We start from the raw sequence: 27,518 nt of genomic DNA on the forward strand, positions 1-27,518 counted from the left end.
ACATTTCCCCAGGTCTTCTTATGGTGGGACAGCAGGTAGATGGGTCTGAGGGGTTTCTAGGCTTGGCTACAAACCAGTTCCAGAATGAACGCTTCTCTTCCCACCTCTGCATCCTAGCCCTTGAGATCAGGTGCGAGCCGTTCCTCTTCAGTCCCAAGGCCTGAGAAATACAGGTGATTTAAAATATTATATTGGTTTCAGGTAAACAACATAGTGAGTCAATGAAAATGCTCACTATGATAAATGTAGTTGCTGTCTGTCAACATACAAAGATGTTACAGTATTATTGCCTGTTATTTCCTATGCTGTATTTTCATCCCCATACCAAATTTATTTTATAATTGGGTGTACCTCTTTATTCGCTTCACCCATTTCACCCAGCCCCCAGCCACTTTACCCTATGGCAACCACCAGTCTTTTCTCTGTGTTTATGAGTTGCTATTTTGTTTGTTCATTTGTTTTTTAGATTCCACATATAAGTGAAATCATATGCTATTTGTATTTCACTGACTGACTTAAGTCACTTAGCACAATACCCTCTAGGTCCATCCATGTTGTTGCAAATGGCGGAGTTTCATTCATACATAATATTCCATTATGTATATGTACCATATCCTCTTTATCCATTCATCTACTGATGGACATTCAGATTGTTTCCATATGCTGGCTATTGTAAATAATGCTGCAGTAAACATAGGGGTGCATATCTTTTTGAATTAGTGATTTTGTTTTCTTTGGGTAAATTCCCAGAAGCAGAATAACTGGTTCATATGGTATTTCTATTTTTAACTTTTTGAAAAACCTCCATAATGCTTTCCATAGTGATGGCTGCACCAATTTACTTCCTACCAACAGTGTAAGAGGGTTCTCTTGTCTCCACATCCTCATCAGCACTTGTTATTTCTTGTCTTGTTGAATTAGCCATTCCGACTTGTGGTTTTGGATTGTATTTCCCTGATGATTAGTGTTATTGGGCATTTTTTCATTGTATCTGTTGTAAGGCCTGACATTCCTTTCCTGCCCTGGGGTGAATGACATTATCTCAAAGCCAAACCACCATCTTTCTCCAAGGTTCTGTATCTCAGGGATACACTGAAGAAGAGGTAGGATTAAATAAACTCCTACCCACCCTCCAAAACTAGTTCTTGCTACCCCTTCTGTGTGGAATGCTTTCCCCTTTACCCAACAGAGTCCTAAGACTGAGGGAACCAGGAAGGCGAGGGTGAAGGTGAGAATGTGGCAGGAAATAAAAATAGAGACAGAAGAACAGAGACAACCCTTTTGGAGACCAAGTAAAGAGAAAGTTGATAAGAAGCTGGAAAGACAGAAGGAAAGCAGCGATACAGAAGAAAGAGAAGAAAAGGAAAAAGTACATCCCCACCTTTTGTAAATATTTACCATAATGAAAAAAGGAGGACTCTCTAAATATGAAAATATCTTAAGGTTCGGAAAGGAAATACACAAATCAGTGCAAAGTACTATATCTACAGAGGGTCATACAGAGAAGTGTTGAGTGATCAGAGATATGCCCAGGAAGTGAATTACCATTGCTGCTGTTTGGGCAATGCAAATGTATCATTTCTGGAGGCAGAATCTGGATTTTTGTCCTTTAATATTTCTGCTACAGTGGTTTCTGTATATTGAATATATTGCTAATACACATATTGTTTTCTTTTTAAAATGTATGTTAATATACCAGCTTCCTCCTCCTCTTTGGACTGAAATACAATTTGCCACTTTTTGTTTTCTGTTGAAGTAACTGGAAAAGCTCTTATTACATGCAGCCATGTGAAAGTGCAGCCACGAGGAGAGGACTAAGGCAGAAACTCTCAGTGGTGCAGCCAGCTCTAACTGCAACATCTCTGTTTTATTTGTTGCGCTAGAGTGAATCTCTACAATATTCCAAAACACTCTGTGTTCAGGTTAGTGCCAGTAGAGGTTGTCATGGACTGAATATTGTGTTGCCCCAAAACTCATACATTGAAATCCTAAGCACCAAATGTGATGGAATAGGAAATTATGCCTTTGGGAAGTGATTAGGTCATGGGGGTGAAATCTTCATGAATAGAATTAGTGTCCTTATAAGAGTGAAACTCTCTCCCTCCCTTTTTGCAAGGTGGCCATACAATGAGAATGCAATGACAGTCTACAGTCTAGAGGAGGGCCATTGTCAGAACCTGACCATGCTTGGCACCCTGATCTTAGAATTCAAGCCTCCAGAGCTGTGAGAAATAAATTTCTGTTTATAAGCCACCCAGTCTTTGGCCCTTTGTTACAGCAGCCCCAAGTAACTAAGAGACCAAATATCAAATGTCTCTGTGTTTCTACAAATGCTGCAAGAACTTTCACAACTTTCTGATTTAATCTTAGTTTTGATCAACTCTTTGGCACATTTTGGCAAGCCAGTAAACTCTCTTCATTTTCTTTACCCTGGAAGCATTAAGACTCTCATTGTCAGGGCAGTGCTATTCAAAACTTAGTTTTAAGAGTGAGTCTGACCATTTTTCTTACTCAGGGTATTATTTTAACTCTTACTTTTCATGAGAAACAGATGAAGAAGATGAACTCTTATTCTGTCACAGAGCCAGGAATGAAGAGGGAACAGCTTTAATTTCCTTACCAATCTACATTAGCTGTCTTCTGTGCCTGCCTCTATCCATTCACTCAAAGGACCTTTTTCAAATACCTGCTATATGCCAGACACTGAGGGCATAAATGAGGTTTTATTGGCTCTTGTAGCAACAGGTCCTACTCAAGAGCAAGGGAAGACCAAAAAGAATAGAGACAACAAAATACAAGCTGTCGAAAAGTCAGAGTACAGGGAAGGCGTGCTGTACTCCTATTTAGAAATGTGCCTGGCTTCACTTTCAGAGGTTCCTTCTGGCAAATGAGTATGAGATGATCATCTTACTGTGTTACCTTTGTGTAATGAAGATATTTTGTTTTAATGATGTAGTTTGCTTGTCCACCTTGCAAGCATGAAGGAGCCTGGGCTGCTTTGCTAAGGCTCTGTAGACATGTTGAGTTCAAGTTCTAACACATATCTTTCTCTACAGCATTACTTCATTGGTCTAAAATATGAAGAGTACAGAAAGTTTCTCCAGACCATGTTTTTAAACCACATTTGAGTGTGATAATCTAATTGCAAGAGGGTTTCTGGGTATATGCTGCTGCTGTGTTCCTGAACAAACTCACTAATGCCTGCTCATTGATAAATATTGTTCTAAGAGTAATTTCTTCTTTAAAGTTAAAAACTCCATCTGTACCTTAATTAAAGTTATTATATTGACCTGGTCTAGGGATAGTTGGGAAGCCTTAAAACTAGATATATGACATGATTTTTAAAAAATCTTTTGTTAGATTAGATATTGCCACTGAGGCAGAGTTTATCATCAGCTTAGCCAAGCATATGTCAGAGACCTTCAGTAGAACTGCTCATAGTTTTCACAAATCATTTTGCTGCCAGAATTCTTTTGAGCTGGAAGGAGCTAAATGTTCAGGTCTATAGCTCTAGAAATGAGTTCTCACCCTCCAAGTGACCTTCAAACCTGTTCCATCGTGTTTCATCCCTGTTTATTTCAGGTTCCTCCAAAATCCCACTCTCTTTTCCAAGTATTCATCATCGTCTAGGCTCTTTTGTACATACCACTTGGTACATCTCCTAGTTTCTCTCCTCCCTCCACAGCTCTTCCTCTGTACCCAGTCCTTTTGGTTCATAGAATTTCTCACCTCCCCAAGTCCTGTGATCTGTTTGACACCCTAACATCTCAGCTCCTTGACCTCCTCAGCCACAAACTCCTCTCATGTTCATAGCATAAATGTGTGTTCACTAGAAACTGTACCAATTAAAATTCTTGGTTTTAAGCATCCCCTCCTTTGATCACTCCCAACTCCACACAAGGCTTCCTGGTGCCTCTGTCTGCACTGACATGGATCTTCAACTCATGCCCCTCACTTTAGTGGGCCCAACACTTCCTCATAAATGGTCAGTTCCTTTGTGTCTTCACTTTGTTCCCTATCCACCTTGTAGTTCATACTGGGTGTCAACACACGCAAGCCCTTTGCCATGCTCTGTCATGGTCACTCCTCTCTTGAAGACCCCAACTATCTCCATCCATGTAATGCAATATTGTGAGAAAATCATGAGAGCAATCTTCATATTAGAAGCCCTGCTCATTTCCCTAATAAAGAAACTTCCCTACATTTGAAGATAGCAATTTGTTGCCATCTTCTGTTTTCTTAAGCTTCTCACTTACTTTCCAGTTGACCATGTGCTTCATATTTCACTGAGAAATCAGAAGTGATTGAGCAGAGTTCTGGAGTCTCTTCAGGATAGAATCTAAGAGTTGACTTTCCTTTGCAGGAACTGGAGTAGAAAATAAACCTAGTGAAGAGAACTGCATAAAATTTGCACTTAGAAAAATCCGGAAGCTTTATTTTAAAAAGAGACTATATCAACAATATATTTATTGTGACCATTAGTTTCCTATGGATTTCTTTTTCTTTATGCAAATAACACACTCATTGAAGGATTCTAGGAATATTTGAGAAGTGAAAAGAAATATAATACTGCTCATTGTTTTACAACCCAGAATAACTACTATTGTCTCACAGTCTTATTTCTATGTATTACATTTTTCCATTTAGTTTTTTTAAATTTAGCATCTCTTTACATCATTACACAATGTAGAGGTGAAGGGGGTCTCATTCTAGAATGGAAGCGTCACATACCAGCAGAGAAACTTTATTTCGATAGCTGTGAGTTTGAAGGGTGACTTGGCTATGAAGGTCTTAAATTTTGGCTTTGCTAGTTTAAGGCATCCCAATCTATGTTTAGTCATTAATCCTAGATGAGAGATTTGGTTTATATACAGAAGAGGAAAGAGAGTGAACTTGTGGCCTGAGAGCAACTTTACTTATTTAGTGATTTTAGTTTCTAATATAGGAGTGTGGAGGCAGTTTAGGAACAAAAAACCTTGTTATTGGAATTGTTTTGTCTTCTAATCCCTTCCTCCTTGAGAGCCTTCCTGAGTCAGGCACTCCTTTACTTAGACTCCTGTCGAGCTAACTACTAAGTCTGGGAAGCTGGAGGCAATCATCTATTGTCTGATGAAATTTGTCTTCAGACTAAAATAATACGCCTGTCTGCCAAGCAATATACGATTTTAGGCTAGGTAAATGGGGCATGTTAAAAGCACACACAGAACACTGTCCTGTGTCTTTTTGAGACCATTATTGAACAAGAAGAAAATATTTTACCTGCTAGGATGTTTGATGGTTTGTCAGCCCTCTAGTATGTTTGGACAGGATCCTAAGACTTCTGTGTTTCTACTTCTGTGCCTTTCCTGGGATGACGTGGCTGATATATGATCTTTGCGTGAGCAATTACAAAGTGCAGAAATCGAGACAGTTTTCCAAGGTGGAAGGTGGACTTCATGTGGTAAATTGGGGTTCTCTCTGAGACCTTAGCAGGAGACTGTGACAAGTTAACTTTGTCATGTGCCAAAGGAAAACCCTTTTGTCTGACAGGTACAAAGCTGCTTTTAACCCCCCACCCATTGGAAATTAAACTTAAGTCCAGAAAACCACTTTCCCTGGAAAGCACTTTCCTAATTACTGTTTCCCTGTGGCATCATTTCTCTGTTGTTGCATGAAAAATACCTCAGCCATAAAATGGATCACTATAAAGTCAGTGCCACCTGTTCCTTCTTTTCATGAGGAATAGAATGTTCTTTAATCATTGAATTTTTGTTGTTTTTGAACAATTAATGTTGACCAAAATAATAATGAAATACTAAAGCTTTGGTTAAAAATAGGCTAGAATAATTAGAGCATATGCCTTATTGTTTGGGATGCACACTGATGAGCATATCATTCCTCCTTGGTAAATGGTCATAGGAATCAAAGTCTAAAATACAGTTTGGTCTCTCCCTTTTCTTAGGCATTTTACACATTCATGGAAAGGGAGATGCCTCTCCATCACGCATTAAAACGGAGTAGAAGCCAATAATAGGATTATAATTATGCTAAAAACCAAGAATCGTGTCTGATTTCCATTGCCTTCTACTTAATTAGTTTTTAAAAAAATATTTCACAAGTGGACAGGATCAGCAGTTGACATAGAGGTTAATCTCCTGTCCGTGGGGATTTGGGGAATGATGCCCCTGGAGATGTGGGGATTAGGTCTCACTCCCTCAGCCGTGCACACGCAGGCACGCACATCTTACAACAGTCCCCAAAAGACCATTGGCCCTGGCAAGAGGGTGGGTGTAAAAGAGTTTCTCTTCATCCCTATGCTTCATTGTCAATTATTCCAAACAGAAATGAACATAATAAGGGTTTAAAAGTATTTGTCATGCTGAATGCCAGAGCCTTGATTTTAGGTTCTTTAGCCATCATATTGCATAAATGTGAAGGAAAGTCAGAATCCAACAGAGAGTATTTCCCTTTTTGTTGTGAATATATTGAACTTGAACTAGGTCAGTACTCCCAGTATTTACAGTTTTTAAGGCATGTTACATATGTGTTCCCACCATGAGAAACAAAGTCTTGGAACAGAATGTTGGTTTTGTTTCTATATGGTTCAGATGCCGAAAAAGGATAACAAAGATTTTAATTGCACATCTGCTTGACTGCTTGCCAAACTTCTGAATAACCTTTCAGGACTTTGAGGTGTTTTGGTTTAAAGGTCATCAAATGATTTAAAAAATGGAATGGTTAGAGGTTATGTAAGTGGTAATACTTCATTGTTATGATTTGGAGAATGAAACTAGAATAAAGTCTCAAGGTATTTATTCTGGAATTCTCAACTTTGTGAAAATAAATGCCATTCAACCTGACACTCAGGCTGAAATATGTTCCCCCGTGTGAGCATCCTCTTCTGCATATGGACATCTATGCTTTGGACTAAGGGATGCCCACTCATTGAAACCAGCTGTAGGCTCATGCCAAGAATAGGGTTCTGCTCTGTGCATTTTGAGATAGGAACTCAAAGGAAACAATAAAGAGTTTTGTGTCTAATGATGGGATTTGTGAGGGTGTAAGTTTGGAGGAGGGACATTTACCACATCACAGCTCTAGACTGCTGTATTTGTGTTGTCAGAAAAGCAGGCCGCCTTCTCCATTTCTATGACTTGAAGAGGAAGTTTAGTTTATCATCACAGACCTGGACTGATGGCAGATACAGTTCGTTGTTTACTCAACTAACCCACCTTCTTCCTTGCTAAAATAACAGCAGCCAAATGGGTGGCAGTATGTTCAGGAAAGTAAAAACCCCTTCCAAACCTCCAGAGCTTCTGAGAAATGCTTTGGTTTTTGGTAAGGCCAGCATATATCCCAGTTTCCCTGTCCTTGTAAAATTATTAATAGTGTCCTCTTTCTTTTAAAAACATTCTAGTTCAAATGAAATTATGTGGCCTTTCTATGAATATGAGATAAATCATTGCTCTACTTTCCTTGCTCTCTCTGGCCACGTAAAGCGAGAGGGTGATGTTTGGAGCTGAGGCAGCCATTTTGTGACCATGAGGGTCACAAAGTATCTCACTTAAGATACTTAGGGTAATGTTCTGTTACTTCAGGGAAAGGGTATGGAGGAAAGGAGAAAGATGAGGCCTTTCCATGGAAAGGATTTTGAATTGTTTTGGTTAAGATTTCTGTATTACATTTAGTATTATTTTTTCATTCCTCTTTAGGAATTCCTGAAATTATGTTTTGTTGAGTAGTAATGGTAGAAAATAGAACCATGGTCTATTTCTGACTGAAAAGGAATGGAAATCAAAAAGGAGAATCCATTTCCTCCACCCCCACCTGCAGCCATGCTGCCACTGTGGGCCCTTCTTGAGACCCGTGGAAATCAGAGGTACTACATTGAGAGATAAAGGTTATCTCCTTACATGACTGAGCTACCATCACCCCTACAAACGTCACCAACTAGCTGTAGGGACTCACTAATTTGACTTTAACATCTTCAAAGTGATCATGTTCAGTATTTATGTTGTCTTGATAGATAATGACGTTCCTTGTGTGCTCTTTCAGAGGAAGATACTCAGTTGAGAAATTCTGAAAACTACTCTTGATTATCTTTGAAATATATAGAAATGAGAACATATTTCCATCTACTTTTGTGACATTACTTTAGGAAAATGATGACTGAGTCACAAAAATTGCATATGGCTCTGATGAAAAATGGCTCATTATCCAACTAACCTATGTTCACACAAAGGGAACTAAAAGCCCATTTAAAAATTGTTTCAGTATTGATAGCAAATTGTTCAGGTCTCCTCCAGTATATGCATGTGTGTATGTATGTATGTATATATTATAATTTATAAAGCAAAGCTTCTGACTTTCAAGGGAGAAACATACAGGAAGAGGACTTATTCCTATACAGTCTCTAACACTGTGCTGGCATGAGGCTCAGGGGAGCATCTCCTTTCTTACTGTCTTCCTTACCGTATTAGCTGACAGTGATGTGAATCTGTGAGGTTTTGGTTTGGTAAGACCTGGATACTTCCAGGATACTTTTCTTTGCTTTAGACACTGCATCCTTCTTAGCTTTGCCTCTTAAAAAGGGCAATTTAAAAAAATTACTCCTTCCCCAGAAGTCCATAGAAAATGCTGTACTTATGGTCAGTTGAAGAGTAGCAGGTCAATCCTTGGGTACTTGTCTGAATGAGTTCAACATCTTTAAATATTTGTAGAGACCTGCAGCAATTAAAGAATTAGTCTTCCCAGCACAGTTTCTTGTCTCCCTAGTGTTGGGTCCTGTGCCACCTTGGGCTTACCTCTGCAGCACAGATATGATTGACAGCCCACTCCATGTACAGCTACATGGAGTGAAGAGAATGTCCAACATTCGCTATTCCCATTAGTGGCATATGAAAATGCTAATTTCACTTGCAAAAATGAATATTGCTTCTTCACATCCAAGTGGCAGAAAATTTTAAAAACTGGTATCTCATTGCTATTTTTTATTTCTTTCTTTCACCAGAGAGGGTATATTTGTTATTTTTATTCTTGTTTTTTTTAAATTTCTCATTCCTGTCTTCTCACTTTCTATCAGAGTGTATTTTCTCTTTTTAGCCTCAATTTCTTTGCATAAGCAAAATTGTATGAGTGTGTGTGTGTGTGTGTGTGTATGTATGTGCTTAAAACTGTGGTCGTAAATTGGGTTTAGGTTTGGGGAGTCCTGTCAGCATCACCGCACCTCCATGACAGTATGCCTGATGGGTGAAAGGAAGCCCAGATATTGATATTTTGAAAAAACCAGATTTCAGATACCCCATCTAACTAATCAATTATCTAATCAATCAATTGGCTCATTTCTCATTCCATAAAAATACAGTGAGTGCCTACTGTTCTAGGCACCATTCTAGGAGCTACTGTACAACCCTGCCTACTTGGTGCTTACATTGCGGTGGAGAAAATACATAGCCACCAGCAAATCGATTAATGATATATGCTCATTTCCAGTATTGGTAAGCACTGTGAAGAAAAATATAACAGGGTAAAAGGATAAATTGTGACAGAGGTGGAGACCACACTCTAATCCTCACTATAAACAGGATCATGTCTTTTAGACAAAGATGGAAGACCTGTCACTCTCTCCCTCTCTTCTTCCTTCCCTTCTCCTTTTGCAGCTGCAGTTAGACAGACAAGGCAGACTGAGTGAGAGGATCTAGGGTTATTTTTTTCTTTTTCCTCATGGAACAGATTATTCCTGGTATTTTATTATCACTTCCAAGGAGATCGATCAGTTCCACCTTGGTGAAACTGGCTTATACTTGAAATGAGTAAGTATCTTTCAGATCCCATTAGCCCCCTTTCTTCACCGCCCAGTTCCCAAAGGTACGTGAGGTTTGCACCGAGTATTGCATGACCTCAGCGCTTATGAATGAACACACTCAGCTAACGAGCCTTTTCTTTGCCTGTGTGTATTGGCTCATCTCCATTTTTGAGCAGATATATAATTAATTTTCAAATGTTCTTCTTGATTCAGTCACAGAGCTAATGATGTTGAGGATAAAAATATTTCTTCTGAAGTGAAATTCATGCCAGTTATTTTCTGTCCAACCATTCTTCACTATCAGACTTCTTGCAGCTCATTTCAAACTAAGCCCTTTAAAATCTCCTCATCCTCATTTGAGCCTGTTTTAGAGGGCCAGTTTCCTAGTGAACCTAATTTCTCTTACCTGTGAAGGTCAAAGCTTCCGATCTAGCTGACTCAGTTTACATGTATTTCTATACACTGGCATGTTCTCAGTGACTCCTTGGCCTTTAACTCTTTCTCTGGAAGTTTAAGACTGCTTTCTTGAGATTGCCACAGAGTGATATCTGGGCATTTATCAAATCCTTGAAATTTTTTAAAATTAAAATCCTTTAAAATCCCTCAAAATAATATATTTAAAAAATAAAAATGTGGCTGGCACACCATTCCTGTTGTCTTCCTACTTCAGAACAGAAGATAATAGGAAAAAATAGAGTAACAAACATAATTAAAGATTCCTAGGACTCCTGCCTACATGTTTACCAGCAACATCAGAGCGACAGAATCTCATTAGCCTGTAGCAGTGATGTCAGAAAAATGGGGGAATTTTTTTCTGTCCCTTTCTTTGCACCAAATCTTTAAGCCAAGTGTTTTTTCCAACTATTCTTTAAATTGTTGCTATATACATTCAAACCTTGATTACCAATGCTAAAGGTGGCAGATAATTTAAGAACTGTTCCTAATCCAAATATAACTTAAAACTAGCTTTGAAATGCATTTTGGTGCTTTAATTTTAATATGGGATAGTTAAGGTTCATCATATATCACACTACAATAATCTTATTTAGTTTGATTATTTAAGGAATTAAAAAACTGAAGGCAGATAGTAATGTGAGCATGGACAGCCTCAGGCACACCTGAATTCACATCAAGGCTCTGCCACTGGGGACAGAGGTGACCTCAGACAAGTTGTTAGACTTGGAATGGTGATAGTACTTACCTCGTGGGATATTGGAAAGGCTTAAAAAAAATACAAGCATATAATCACTTAGCATGGTCCTCAGTGCATGGTAAGCTCCCAGTATGAGTTATTATTGTTGCCATTATCTGGAAGTGTCACCTAGTGGATATATGAATTGGATTTTCAAAGGGTCATAGGCTAGGTTTCTCATCAAAATCTTTAAAAAATATGCTATTATAGACCTTGGAAAATGTTAGTAAGGATAAAAAATCAGACTAATGCCAGAAAATGTAAACTTAGACTTGTATACATGCTTCTCTGGATCAGCAAGGTGTCATGTGTGGTTCATGTAGGAGTCAATGCTGGGTCCATACATTTTCTAGTGTTTAATAATTGTTTTGAAGGCAGAAATACACACTGATGTTGTCAACTTTGCAAAGAGAATCAAGGAACTCTAGGAATCTCTAGCAGCGTTTGTTTTAGAAAGTTAGCGGAAGGCTCTGCGTGTTCTGACTATGAGGTAGATGGATGAGCTTCGATGTGGCAAATACAAATAATGCCTTTCTCAATGACGTATGAGAAGGGAGCTGACAGCTTTGATCCAGTTGTGATCTTCCGTAGAGCTGCCACCACGGCCCAGGAAACTGGGCATGAGGAGGGATGCCCAGGTCCAAAGAGGGCAGCGGAACGTCTCGGCAAGCCGGAAGGACATGTATAAAAAGAAACTCTAAATCCGAGGTTCTTACACCCTAATAACAGTTGAATCTGGAAATGTGAATCGGGGGAGAATATACCAAACACACTGACAAAATTATGAAATATGAAAGTGAGCTTAATGACTAAATTTTGGTCTGTTAGGGTGGGTGGACACCCTTGGGGGCTTACAAGAGATCATTTAACGCCTAGAAGGAAATATTTTCATAGCAGTAATGAGTATATGGAACTTGTTAAATCAAATAAATAAAAATAATGTATTTTTAAGAACTAAACATGAACTATCAGATTAGAGCTTCAGAACATGTTATTTGGACAAAAGAAGGAAGTTTAACTTAATGATGATACCATAGTTAGCAACTCTAACCCATATCTCCTGGTTTCATTATAAGAATGTTACATTGAATTGTCCATCAGTCTGATCCAATTAGGCAATGTCTCCATTTTTTTTTGTTAGTCAATTTGGTAAAAATCTATTTTAATGCATTTTTAAATTGAAGTACAATAAGCATATAGAAAAAAACGCACAAATCAAAGCGACAGTTTGATGAATTAGCATGAAGTGAACATTCATATAACGGCTTCCTAGGTCAAGGAGTAGAATATTACTAGCATCTCATAAGCCCCACTGGGCACTTTCCCAATCATTGTCTGCCTCTTCTCCCACGAAGGTGGTCACTCATTACCTCCAGCATCATAGATTAGGCTTGCCTGTTTTCGAGCTTTTAAAAAAAGCAATCATATAGTATACATTCTTTTCTGTCTGGCTTCTTGACAAAATTAGTTTGTGAGGTTCATTCATATTGTTGTGTGCAGTGGCAGTTCATTCATTTCCATTGCTGATTATTATTCCCTTATATGACTAAACAACTTATTCTTCCATTCCAGTTATGGGCATTTGGGTTGTTTCTACTTCAGGGCTGTTATAAATGAAGCTACTGTTGCTCTCTTGTCATGTATTTGGTGCACATATAGATGACTGTTGAGTACATATATAGGAGTTGAATTGCTGGGCCATAGGTTTTGCCTATAAAAATTAGATTTTGGTAAAACAGAAAAATTGTAGGGCTGCCTTCCTCATATCGGCTCCGTGATGTTTTCTGTATGTTGGAAGCTGTAACTTTTCTGCCAGATGAGGCAAGGAGCCAACTATTGCTCCCTTGTTCGATACTAAGAACACACGCATGGAAGCTGCCAGGCATTGTGGCATGTTGGGCAGTTTCAGACCCTTAGAATATAGTACCTCTGTGGATCTCCTGTGCTTTCACACAGTTGCCTTCCTCAGACCACAAGATTCATTTGCTTTCACACTTAGATAAACCTCTTTCTCACTAGTAGCTTTAAAAATACTTTCCAATCATCCAGAATTTGTCATGTCTAGAAGTGAACCTCAGCGTTTTTGTTTGCCAATAGATACTGCTGTCTAATGAAAGGTGGTATCAGTTACCTGAGACTTGAGATAGGTTTGGCTGTTCCATGCTAGATGATCAGACTTGCGGAAGTAGTCCATACGTTACCTTACACCTGTACGCCCAGGAGTCATCAGGGGTTTAGAGTGGGAGGTGTGGGTGCTATCTTGCCACTGACTGAGTGCAACACAAATACTGCTTTTTAAAAACAATTAACATCCTTAAAAAGGGATTGAGCTGGCACACCCTAGTTGGGAATGTCTGACTTTCACAAGATTGGTATGCCTTGAGCACTCCACAGAAAGTTCATTTAGCTTTAATATTGTGAGTGTTTAAAATATAGGAACATATTACCAAATTTGTAATTTTTGAGCACTTGCTAAGTGCTTTATATGTATGATGCCCTTTAATTTTCAAAGCAACCCTGTGAGTTAAAGATTACTATTATCTCCTCTTCTAGATGGGCCAATGGAGACTTACAGAGGTTAGGTATCCTTCCCAGTGACATATAATTGGTACCAGTTTGTGGCAGGATCAGAACACAAACCCAAGTTTTACAGACTGCTACTGAACTTGTGGGCCACTTCGTACCATCTTCCTGCTCTTGGTTTCCTACTTGACTGTTCTGGTCTTTCACTTGTGATAAATTTAGCTCATTTCTTGGTTTGTGACTTGGCAGCATTTAGGTCTGTCCTGTAGAAATGTCATTTACCACATCCATCATTTCTGTCTTCCTCAGGGTATCGCCTCAGAATTCTCTTAGTCAAGGTTGATGCTGCCTCTGTTTTCAGTCCCGTGAGATTATAGATCAGGACTTTTGTGCAAGGGCACATCTAGTACGTAGGTTTGTCTCTAACAGTTTCTGCTTATTGGTCAATATTTTAAGACTGAGGCCTATTCAGGAATGATTCCACAAACTAAAGTATGTTAATGCCTTGCAGTAACAATCATTTTACATGGTATGTTAATACCTGAGAATGAGGTAGGATGTCAATTAAAAAAAAAAAACAGAATGTACAGTGGCATGGAACAGCTAATTCCAATGTGGACTTGTATGCCTGCATATTAATAAGGATTGGAAGATAACCTGGACAAGGCTGGTATTGTTTGTCATGTTATTTGTTGTATACTAAGTTGATTAAGTACATAGAACTAATAAATAACAGATTAGTTTAGAAAAGTGATATAAAAGTAATTGAAAGAAAACATAAACCAAGCATCGTAAGTAGAAATTACACTCAATAACACTTTTTGGATCACACTTTACAGTTTATAAAGTATATTTGCAGATGTTTTCTTATTTGGGCATCATTGCAACACTGGGAAATAGGGAACAGATATTAATCTGCCCTCATTTAAGTGATGAAGAGTCTGAGGCTCAGAGACATTGTTTAACTTGCCCTGGGTCACCAGTGAAGAGACAGAGATCCATGCCCAGACTTCCTGATACCAGGTTTAATGCTCTTCTCATCAGACCACATTATTTTCTTTTCACCAAAGAGCAGAGCTACTAGAATTAGCCGCACAGCAAAAAGCCCACTTGTCATGTGATGTCCAGTAAAATCTAAACACCAAGTCAGCATTTCCAAACTGTCTCCAAAGCCATCCTCTAAGAAATTCAGGCCAGTTATATACCTCTAAAGTAAGCATACAAAAATACCAAACCAATTAACTACTTAAATTGTGAGAAAAAAGTTGTATTATGACCTGAATCCAATCTTCCTTAATCTTTCTATTTAGGCTATAAAATAGGTGCTTGAGTGTATGGTAGGTTTTATCTTTTTTAAAAAAATTGGTTTAAAAAATTTTAATTCTGTTTAAATACACGTAACATTTACCATCTTCACAATTTTGAAGTATGCAGTTTAGTAGTGTCATGTACATTCACATTGTGCAATCAATTGGCAGAATAGTTCATTTTGTAAAACTAAAACTCTACAGCCATTGAACAACTCCCTGTCCTCCCCTCCCCCAGTCTGTGGCAACCAGTATGCTACTTTCTGTCTATGAATTTGCCTATTCTAAGTGCCACGTGAGTGAAATCATATAGTATTTGTCTTTTTGTGACTGCTGAATTTCACTTAGCATAATGTCCTCAAAGTTCATCCATTATAACAGAGTCAGAATTTCCTCCCTTTTTAAGGTTGAATAGTATTCTGTGTGAGATATGTGTGTGTGTGTGTGTGTATATATATATTCATACACACACACACATATACACACAGACACATACCATGTCTTGCATATCCATTCATTTATTGATGGACACTGGGTTGTTTTTTGGCTTCTGTGAATAATGCTGCTATGAACATGGGTGTACGAATATCTTTTTGAGACCCTTCTTTTAGTTCTTTTGGGTATATACTCAGAAGTGGAATTGCTGAATCATATGGTAATTTTATTTTCAATTTTTTGAGGAACCACCATGGTATTTTCCAGTGTGGATGTGTCATTTTATATTCACCCTACCAGTGCGCAAGGGTTCCAGTTATCTCATATTCTCACCAAATACTTGTTATTTTCTGTTTTTTTTAAAAAATAGTAATCATTTGGATGAAGGTGAGGTGATATCTCACTGTGGTTTTGCCTTGATTTTCCCTAATAGTGATGTTAAACATCTTTTCATGTGCTTGCTGGCCATTCATGTAACTTCTTTGGAGAAATGCCTGTTCAAGTCCTTGTACAATTTTAATTGAGTTGTTTATTTTTTTGTTGTTGAGTTACAGGAGTTTTTATGTATTCTGGGTATTAATCCCTTATCAGATATACGATATGCAGATATTTTCTTGTATTCCATGGGTTGCCTTTCCACTTTGTTGATTGTATTTTTTGATGCACGGAAGTTTTTTATTTTGATGCAGTTACCTTCTTCTTACTCAGTTTTTGGCTTGTGTTCCCTTGAGAAAGCAAAAGACTGTCTCATGAGGAAAACAAAGCATATGTGCACTCAAATAAATTCTCACATGATGTCTCACGAGGTTTTCTGATTCCCTGGCATCGATCAGGGGAGCTCTGGGAAGGTTTTTTCATTTGGCTATTTGGTTTATGATAACATGGCTAGGGCTGACAGCTGCTGGAGGCTAGGCAGATGTCTCCTCAACTGCCCCGATCTGAATTCTGACCTGCAGGTCTCCAGTTCCTGCCCTTGAATTTCCTCTGGTGGAGAGGGATTGGACAGTGACAGGAACTGGACTAGAATGGCAAGAAGGAAGGTGCAGATGTGTGTAGGTGGTGGCTGAAATGTATGTGCAGGTGTTGAGTGGGATGTTATGGGGAGGGCGTGGGCAGGAGTAATGTTGCCTTTTAGAAAGGTGGCTGCTCCTGAGGAGGTATATTAGTTAAGTCCAACCAGAAAAATGGAAACCACTGTGAGCACTTAAAACAGAGGGAATTTAATTCAGGGAATTGGTTTCACAGGAGATGGAAGATGCTGAAAAAGCAATCAGTGGACAGATTGTCTGTAGCAGAAAAGTAGGGGGAAATAGTCCAGTGCAGAAAAAGGGAGAAACCCACTGGCTTCTTTCTCCCTTCCTCTGGTCAGTGTCTCCCGCTGATTGAACCCAGCCAGAAGTGAACTGACCTGGGAACCTGGGAAGCAGAGCAGAGTCGGGAAGGGGCAGGGCATCAGCTAGGTCACCCAGGAGGGCTGGTGTGCCTAGGGCAGAGGCACCATGTGGGACAGCAATAAGCCTCTTCTGCTTTATTTCAAGGATTTCCGCTATTTTTGTACATGTCCTCAGCTCGTCTTGGCAGTCAGTGGCCCTTGAAATCTGCTGATCAGGCTTCATGGATTAGGCTGGTATCAGTCGGAATGGGTATACTTGTCTCAGGTTTGTCCAAGGTGGTGAAAATCTGGGGTTAGGGTGAATAGTACCTACAGATGGAAGACAAGGCAGGAATGAGCAGCTCAGTGGCCAAGCTCATGACCTTGGCTGAACAATGTGATCGGGCAATTTATGGAAACAAGCCTGGTTTGTTGGTTTGGGAAGGTCAAGAACAGGGTGCATCCAGGGAGGGCAGGGTGAGGGATTTCAGCGTTAGTCATTTGAAATAAGTTTCTTCTGCATGCAATGAAGACAAATCCTTATTTTGCATTTTATGGTCCTTACATATATATGTCCTTACATTTGGCCATAAACAGAGTGAGCCACAATGACTTAGAGAAAAACACTACAAAAATCAACATAAAACTTTTAGGACATTATAGGAAGGACTGCACTGCCAAGAGGGGAATGGAAGAGAAAGGGAAAACAAGAAAAAGAGCAGAGAGAGAGAACAAGATAGTTTTAAAAGAAAAGGGAAGAGGAAATGAAAGAGTCTCTATTAAATAGAAGATAAATGATAGAGAAAAATGAGAGATAGTCAAGAAAAAGGGGAAAGGAGATTGAAGAGAGGCAGAGGAATTTTGAAGGGAGCTTTAGTTGAGGTCAGTTGTCAGGTCTATTAACGCAGGCACTTAAAACTGATCCTATAGATCATCAGTTTCCACAGCTCTTGTCCCTCTGCCCCATCATCTGTGAGGCACTCAGGTCTCACATTCAGCCAGGATGAACCAGTAGAGTGGCAGCAGCAATTATAATGCTGAGTTAGCACATGGGCTCAGCCCTGAAGTCCCCCACTGCTGCTCCCTGAAACCCCAGCCCTGTCTTCAGAAACCAGCCCCGGCTCCTCACCATCCAGCAGCCAAAGATCTTCAGATCACTGCTCCGGACTGCCATGCTGGGCGGTTGGCAAACATTTCGAATATCACCTCTGTCTAAATGGGACCATCACCACATGCAGCAGAAAAGTCTTATTCGCAGGATTCTCATGGATCAAAATACTGTCACCCCGTAGGCTGGAAGAAACTAGAACAAGGAATAGGTGTGGTCTGAAGGCCAGCTGTTCCCTGACCCTGGCCCTAAATGAAAGAGAAAAATTCAGTCAATATTTCAGATAATTTTGAGACATTTGCTTAACTTTGGAGTTAGATTGTTTGTTACGCTCTTCCCGGGGCCCTTTGCCTACTAGAGAACGGAAGTTAAGACAGATAACTTCAGTCGAGAAGAGAACCTGGGCAGTATTATATCTAAACAGCACTGAGACCCCAACGTATCTGATGATTTGCTCTCTTTAAAAGATTCAATTATTGATCAAATCCCTTAAACAGAAATTTACTCAACAGAGTTCCAGATACAAGAAAAGCGTATATTAAGAGGTAGTTTCATAGGTTGGCTCTATGCTTCAAAAGCCCCAACCAAACTGAGGCATCCCACGAGGTGTGTTTGTTCTGTTCGGGCCAGTCCCCATGTCTGCCTGCAGTTAGCCAGGTACTGTGAATAAAAACTTGGAGAGATCAGTATTTCAGTAAGCAAAAGCCTTGATACAGTCACACCTCCCCAGCACTAGGAAACTGGGACTTTGAATTTAGACTTCCAGTGCCTTTTTTTTTTTCAGGAAGTTATTCCTTTTTTCCCCATAATTGCTCCAAATTCACATTAAGTATGAAATTAAGCACTGCAAAAAATCTGACATTAGTTACATGTTACATGGGAATTTTTATTTATTCACTGCTTCCTTTTTCTTTAAAAAAAATAAAAAACCAACGACCTCATTTCCTTTGGTTGGGCAGCTCCATTTTCTGTCTGTGCTGTGGTAGCAGGAGAGAACTCATGAACTAAGTTCTCAAACAGAAAAAGTAACTTCTGTATTGGGGTGACCTGAACTTGGACTTTGCACCCCAGCATAGGAGCACAGGCTTTTTGACAGCTCTCTCTGCAGGTTGGGGAACCCTGTCTAGGGAATCCATCTGGAAGGGCAGTTTAGGGCTATTTTCCAGCCACTATTGTATAGGTGACATTTGCACCAGTAAAACAGGGTGCACACAGTCTGACTGCAGGTATGCTGTTTCCTTGAGAATCTTGTCTCTCAGTCCCACTGGCCAATCTGCATGCACGTTTGCCCAGCCTTCCCTTAAGGAATGACTCAGTTGAGAAGTCACCTTGTTCTGTGCACCTGCAAGGAGATTTTTAGAGACAATTGAAGGACGCTGAACCACAAACTTAACGTCTCTGCAGCCTGAGCTTGACTCTTGCCTGTCGCATTGTTCTTCCTGGGAGGAGAACAAGAGCAGGAAGACTGGCAGCCTGCAAACAACAAGGCGCTGAGCACCACTGGGAGCTCCCCGCTGTGGAGAGGCCCTGACTGTTTAGCTGTGCGTGTTTCAGATTAGCAGGTTGCAGGGGTTTCTAGGAGGCCTGGGCTTGCTGCAGAGGAGGCCCTGCTGAGAGAACAGCTGAAGTTTGCCCCCAAGATCAGAGAGCAAACTTGTTTAGGTTAAGGTCTCAAACTACTAGCTCTTACTACATTTTAATGATCAGAATAATATTTTATTCATGGGGCTCAAGCTGAGCACCCTGGAGTTAGAAGAACACAAGGTTTCCATTTTATACTCGGGCTAGATGTCAAGAAAGTTTGAATTAAAGGAAAATTTGAATTAGAAGGAAAATTTGGGGATTGCACATCCTCATTAAAAATGATTAAAAAGGATTTGCTGAACATTGACAATAAAATATGTGAGGTAACATACTTATTATGAAGCCTTTGATGGTTTATGTTGGCTATGCCAGTAAGTCACATCTTATTTGCTAGAGACCTAACTTCTGTGAACTGGTATTTCCAGACCTCCACATATAACTCTGGTAGGAATATAACTCTCCCTGGAATTTCTCTTCAATGTTGAAAGTGATAGAACTGCCTGTTTTACATTTTTCTTTTTGAAAAGAGATCAGGGGGAGTAGGGTGTGCGGTGAGAAAAAGAAGAGACGGAGAGAGAAGTGTTGAGCTGTTCTCTGTTCCTCCATATAATTGTGGAGACGATTGAGTGAGGTTCTAATTCATTTTGTAGGAAAGAAGGGGGAAGAATTTAATGTCCTCTTCACCCTGCTGCTAGATGCAAGTAATGATAGGGGGTGATTAACTTTTATGTTTCTGAAGCATTTTCACATGAAAGTCATTTCCAAAGAAACAGCAAGTAATCCTAGTAATTTAAAGTTTGTTTGAGGCACTTTCAAAGTGACCCCTTTTCCTGGTGGGGGTTAGGACAGCACACATGGGGGGTGAGACACAGATATATAATTGGCTTCCGATTGTGAAAGATTTATCTTAAATCCACCTTGAACTCTTTGACCAAAAGACAAAGCTCTAAGTGTGGCCAGTGTCGACTTTTCTCTTTTCCAGTTTTTGCAGCAGTACTTAAAGATCAAAGGATACCTCTGGAAAGAGACCCTCAGGTTAATGGTGAAAACAGTTGTTCAGCATCAATTCAGCATCACCAGTTTTCCATCATCCACCTCAGTTTAGGGTCCAATTCCTGTGTATTTAGCAGGTTCGCTGTAATGATAGAAATAAATGAGTAGCAAAGAAAGGAATTTGAATGAAGCACTTCCTAATAGGAGATAATCCAAAAGCCATTTTTGGGTCACTGCAAAGCATTATATGATTTTTTTCTGTTGTAGATTTACTGCCATAATTACACTTTACTCAGGTTAATACTAAAATTCATGTTTTTTAGTGCTTTCACACTAATTATATGTATTTACAAGTCTAGTGGGTGCTGAATAGCAAGGAGACATCAAGAGTAAACTAAAAGTGTTCCAATGATAATTCCTAAGTGGGCAATCCAGTTAGTTTTTCTAAATGCCAGCATACATTACCTAGGTGTTTCATCAAATGCTGCCCTTTCCTAAATATTTAGACCTCAGTGACAGGAGTTGCTCCCTATGTATGGTTTGCCCATTGTCAACGCTTTCCTGAAAAAAAAGAGGGGTTTAATTTCAGGTATTTTCAAACTATTTTTTTGTAGGCTCCATTATTCTTGAAACACGACAGTTCTGGAGATTCATCTATTAAAATGACAATAGGTCTGGTTAAGTTTCAGTTTTCTTCTTTATAAAGTGGAAATAAACAGGTTATTGTGAGGATTAAAGGAGATAATCTGCATAAAAAGATCTGGACAGTTCTTGACTCACTAAATGCCCAACACTACTGGGTACCTTCATTATCACTATTGTTACATGCTCTGTAGAGTAAATTAGCATTGACTTTGGCCTTCCTGTTAAACTGTGACTGTGGTTATCTTCATTGATACTAAGCACACAGGCTAATGGTTCACAGACTCTTCATCACTAAAGAGTTCTCCATGTTTATAGTATACTAAATGAACTCCATTTATTAAGTAATTAAAAAAAAATTAAAGATGCTAAACTGCCAATTGGAGCTTCTGATTGACATGACATAATCAGTGTTATAATGAGTTGATACAATTCCAGCTGTTTAACAAATTAATATATACTTTCATTTAGGCTTTAAAAACTATGACTTATCTCAAAGATCCTCAATATTACCTACTATAGATATAGCCATATTTAAAGACCCTGATTTATCTGCTGTTTTGTATTTTTCTAGGGAAGAATGTTGGGCAGAAAGGAGTACAGTAGTTCAAGTACTTTATTTAACAGATGGGGAAACTGAGTCTCAGAGTGGTCATATGATTTCTAATGTTAGAGGTGGGGTTGGTGTTAGGATTAGATCATTTTTTAAAAATTGAAGTATAGTTGTTATACATTATATTGGTTTCAGATGTACAACACAGTGATTCAACAATTACATACATTATAAAATGTTCACTACAGTAAGTATAGTTACTGTTACCATACAAAACTATTACAATATTATTGACTATATTCTCTGCTATACTTTTCATCCCCATGACTTATTTATTTTACAATTGTAAGTTTGTATCTCTTTATCCCCTTCACCTATTTTGCCCTTCCACATGATCCCCCCCCATGGCAACCTCTAGTTTACAGTTTATTCTGTCTTGATGAGTCTATTTCTCTTTTGTTTGTTTATTCATTTATTTTTTTAAATTCCACATATAAGTAAAATCATATGATATTTGTCTTTCTTTGTGTGACTTATTTCACTTAGCATGATACCCTCTAGGTCCATCCATTTTGTTACAAATACAACATTTCACTCTTATTTATGGCTGAGTAATATTCCATTGTGCATATGTACCACATCTTTTCTATCCATCTATCAATGGACATTAGGTTGCTTCCATATCTTGGCTATTATAAGTGATGCTTCAATGAACATAGAGCCCACATATCTTTTCAAATTAGTGATTTTGTTTTCTTTGGGTAGATATCCAAAAGTAGAATTACTGGGTCATATGGTATTTCTATTTTTAAATTTTTGAGGAAACTTCATAGTGTTTTCCATAATAGCTGCACCAATTTACATTCCTACCAATAGTGCATGAGGGTTCCTTTTTTTAAATCCTTGCCAACACTTACTTCTTATCTTTTTGATATTGGCTCTTCTGACTTGTGTGAGGTGATATTTCATTGTGGTTTTGATTTGCATTTCTCTGATAATGAGAGATGAGCATCTTTTCATATGCCTGTTGGCCATCTGTATGTCTTCTTTTGAAAAATGTTCAGGTCCTCTGCCGATTTTTAATCAGATTATTTGCTTTTCTTTTGCTGTTGAATTGTATGAGTTCTTTATGTATTTTAGATATTAACCCTTTACGGATACATCATTTACAAATATATTCTTCAATTCAGTATATTGCCTTTTTGTTTTGTTGATGGTTTAGGATCAGATCTTCTAATGCCAAGCACTATACTTTTCCCAATTTATCCCATGAATGTGTGCATAAAGGGAAACTAAATCATCCTATAATGTCTTAGCACAGTTTTATCCTGAAGGAAGAGAATTAAGGTCCTTTGCCCATAGTGAAGATAATAGTCAACGATTATTGAGTAGTTCCTCAGTATGTCATCATGCTAAGTGCTTTATAGACATAATCTCATTAAATATTCACAGAAACCTTGTAAGGTAGGTGCTACTTTACCCTATTTTACAGTTGGGAAAATAAGGCTCAGAGAAGTTAGAACTCACATTTTAAATTATAAGCCAGGTTTCCAAAAGGTAGCCATGACTCTAGAATAGTCTACGTTCTCCTCTTTGCCCACTTCATATACCTCCACATACCTGATGTCTGCACGAAAGAGATGTTAGACAATGTTTGATGTCTGTGGCTGCTTACCCAGGAACTTAGGTTCATTATGTAAATGAAGAAAAAGTCATGGATTCCAGGCTAGAAAAGCCTAGGAACACTTATCTATGCCATGCTCATAGCCTGCATTCTTAGCCCAAACTACTTGTCTTTTAAGTATAGTCTTGGCTTAATAGAAACTTAGGGGAAGTGTGGCTTTATCAGTGGAAATCCTTCTCTATTCCTGTGCACTTACCTGGCAAAGTTAACCATTCAAGAACCAAGAATGGAGACCACAAAATTACTCAAATAGCAGTCTTAAAGCCTATGTCCATGTATTTCTTTAGGGGAGTCTCTGTGAACTTTGCTCTTGGCAAACACATTTCATTTATGAATTGCTTTTGGTGTTCTTTGTCCATTTTTCATTTGTGTGATTTTAAATTAGTTTGCAGGAACTCTTTACATATTAAGCCTTCCAATCCTTGGGCTGTTATGAATGTACACCTATTGTCATATCTACTGATGGCTTTATAATTTTATTGATTCTTTATAATTAGTTTAAAATTGTTATAGTTTTATGCAGTAAAATCTATCAGTCCGTTTTTTGATTATTTCTGCTTGAGTATGATAAAAAATACACCCTCATCCCAAGAATATATTAATATTCACATATATTTCTTCTATTGTTTATATAGTATCTTTTTTGTACTTTTGAAACTGTAATCATATTGGAGTTACTATTGGTGTCTGCTATAAAACAGGGAGACTTCCTTATTTTACCCCAAATTTTAATCTTTTAACCCACTTGTTTAGTGAAAATCCACCCTACCCATTCATATGAAATATTCTAATTTCTCATATGTATACAATATCTTTTGCAATTTCTATGGTGTTTCATCAATACATTTTTATATCAGTATTATACTAGTTTCAATTATTGAATTTACACTTAATTTACACTTACTTGTGCAATAATGGACTGGGTTTCTAGTTTCCTGGCCCTTCACAAATTATAAGAAGCAGCCTCAAGGCTCATAAAGGGAGGATGAGCACATCAAGAAAGGACGGTGATCAGCGTGACTAAAATGTGAGAGGTAGAAAACATGACAAAGTTGTCTTGAAAACTCAAAGTTCTTTGGGAATACTTAAGTCAAAATTCTTTAAAGATCTCAAACTCTATGCGATTTTCAACAAGACTTTCACTAAGCAATTGATAGTCACAAAAAACTCAGGTTATAAAAAATAATTATTCACAGATTCATAGATTCAGAGCCAATCTCTTGGACTGAACTGGGTCATGATGAAGTATGGAGAAAACTCAGACCCCGCTCTGCCAGCTGCATGTTATATAACAGATTTCAGTCCTTACTTATGATTTGTGCAAAATATAGAGGAAATAAACTGGAATTAAAGTTTAAATCAGCTCACATAAGAGCTGAATCAATTGTTTTGTAAGTGCGTACTTTTCTGTTCTGAAAACTGCATGGGAGCCCTTTCAAATTTTGTGAATATTATGCTACAGAATGCAACTCCCTAAACCAGGTTATTTTAACCTTGGGTGCAGCTGGATGGCTGAATCCTGGAAGAAATAACTCAGCTTTGACACGTTCATGACAACTAATTCTAACTTTCTAAAAATATTTTCCCCCACTGCCTATCAGTGCAAGGTCTAAGAACATGTAACACCACCTAGTAGGGCTTGGGATGTTCATGTTCAGCGCATGTACTTTTTGACTGCTCTGAGGAGGATCTCATGACAGTCCTGAGAGAACAGCGAGCCATCTGCTCATGGGGAAGGAGAGGAGGCTAACCATGGCCAGTTCTACACTTCTATTTTAAAATTTAAAACTAGTTTCATTTCATACAACAGATTTTAAGAGAATAGTTTGATGAGTTTTGACAACTATCCATATCCATGTAGTTGCCGCCCACATCAAGGTATAGAACATTTTTATCACCTGAGAATTCTCCCATGGTATGTCCAGTGAACTCTTCCTCACTAGATAGGCAACCACTCTTCCAATTTTCTAATGTCACAGAAGAGTTTTGCTTATTTTGCCTAAATTATTTATATAATTTATATAAATGGAATCAGTATGTACTTTTGAGGAGGGTGTTTCTCTGAAGTCTGGCTTCTCTCAGTCAGCAAAATACTTTTGATATGCATCCGTGTGGTTGTGTGTGTCCATTTGTTCCTGTTTATTGCTGAGTAGTATTTCATTTTATGAATATACCACCATTGTTTTATCTGTTCACATGTTGGTGCAAATTGGGGTTATTTATAGACTTTGGCTATTGTTAATGAAGCTGCTATGAGTGTTTTTATGCATGTATTTTTGTGGACATATATTTTCATTTCTCTTGGGTAAATAAATATCTGCGAGTAGAATTTCTGAGTCAATGCACAGATGTATATTTAACTTCAACTATAGATGTGTATTTAACTTCATCTAGCATATAGATATGGTAACAGTTAGGGATCCAGGTTTACTTTTTCCATATAGATACTCACTTCTGGTGGCATTTATTGAAAAGATTTAATTTCCCTATTGAATCATCTTGGCGCCTTTGTAAACACTGATTGTTAATGTAAGGGGCTGTTTTTGGATCTTTCTCCACAACTCCAGACTCAGATATCCAAATGCTTTACTTGACATTGACACTTGAATATCTAAGAGACATGTCAAGCTCAACATATCCCCAAACTGAACTCCTTCTTTCCCTTCAGACCTGTCCTGCATGTAGTCTTCCCCATCTCAGTTTATTAAGAATCAGCATAGTCCTATTCTTCCAATCATTCAGGCCAAAAATCTTGGAGTTGTTGTGGATATTCCCTCTTGCAGCTTACCTTCCAAAGTTTGAAGTCTACTCTCAACATATGTCCAGGGTCTGACCACTTCTCTAGCCACCATCATGACAATACCAATCCCTGCTTCCACTCTTGCCCCCTGGAGTCTACTTTCAAACAGCTGGAGTTTCAAGAACTTTTGGAAACTTAAGTCAAATCACTTTTCTGCTCAAACACTCCAAGGACTTTCCCTTTGTGCAGAAGGAAAGCCATATCCTTTAAATGACCTTCATATCCTCCAAACCCTTTCTGGCTTCATCTCCTACCACCCCCTTCTCCTCCTTCATCAACAGTCTCCCCTGCCCACTGCCAGGAATGCCCTTTCCCCTAATTCTACATGGTTCTCTCCAACATTTCCTTCATGTACTGGATCAAATGGCACCTTACCTGTGAGGGTTCACCTGACTATTTGAAAGTGTAAATCCCCCTGCACTTATCACCATTCAATGAAGACATTTTAAGACTAAGATGATAATCTCTGAGTTCATACAGATCAAGGGACGAAGCCAATTTCCCATCAGTCCATCCTTCTCCCCCTGTTGCCCACTCCTTGTTGCTCCTAGGAAGCTCCTGGGCAGCACAGCCCCCACCACCTCTCTTTGGCTTTCTTCAGGTCACCTGGGGTCTGCTTGGTCCTTGTGTTCTGGCTGTCCACCAGCAGGTCATTGTTGCCTCACACACACATTCAGTAAAGCTGAGCAAGATGAGCAGAAGGCTCCATGCATACACAGCAGAGGTGGGACCCAGGCAGTGTGGCAGAGCTCTTGTGGAGCCCAGAGGGAGAGCTGGACTGATTGGAGGGCTGGTTTTGCTGAGAGATAGTGAGGAAGGACTTTGATGGGTCAGGGCTCAACTTCAGAGAGCCTCAGTGGTTAGAGGCACTTTATATTTGATGAAATGGGCAGAACCATAGGAAATGCTTGTGCAGGGGGGTACAGGATGAAGGCAAAGCTTTAGAAAGATTAGTCTGGCTAACAGGGTATGTCAGATAAACTGGAGGCAGAGAAATTGCATTTAGGAAGGTCTTAGAAGAATGAAAGAATGAGAAGCCATGAACCAGTTTATGAGAATAGACACAGAGGCAAAATCAAGGAATACTTTGAAGGAAGAACAAACAAAAGATGATGGCAGATAGCATTTATATTCACAGGGCAAAACAGCTGGGAGAAAATGGAATCATGAGGTTGAAAATCCAGATGTTCTCAAATACATATTCAATTATATAATGTTAGACGCCATACATACAAATTTCAAAACATTTTTTGAAATTTTGTAGACACAAACATGCTAGGTATACTCACTCAACAATGTTCAAAAACGAGCTAATAAATTTTGACTATTTTCAGGAGCTAGTTAGTGATGATACTACACTGTTAGGATAGTTTGGATAGAGGTCTAAATAAACTTTGGGAATTAAAGATAGAAACTGAGTTTATAAAACCTTTCTATCATGAACACTTGTGGAATGACTTGCTTATCCCCACTTGCCTAGGAATAATACATGGTGGGCTGTTAACTAAGAATGTAAATTTTAATTTTATTTTTCTGACTTG

Source organism: Manis javanica, chromosome 7 (genome assembly GCF_040802235.1).
Source record: "Manis javanica isolate MJ-LG chromosome 7, MJ_LKY, whole genome shotgun sequence".
NCBI classification, from domain to species: Eukaryota; Metazoa; Chordata; class Mammalia; order Pholidota; family Manidae; genus Manis; species Manis javanica.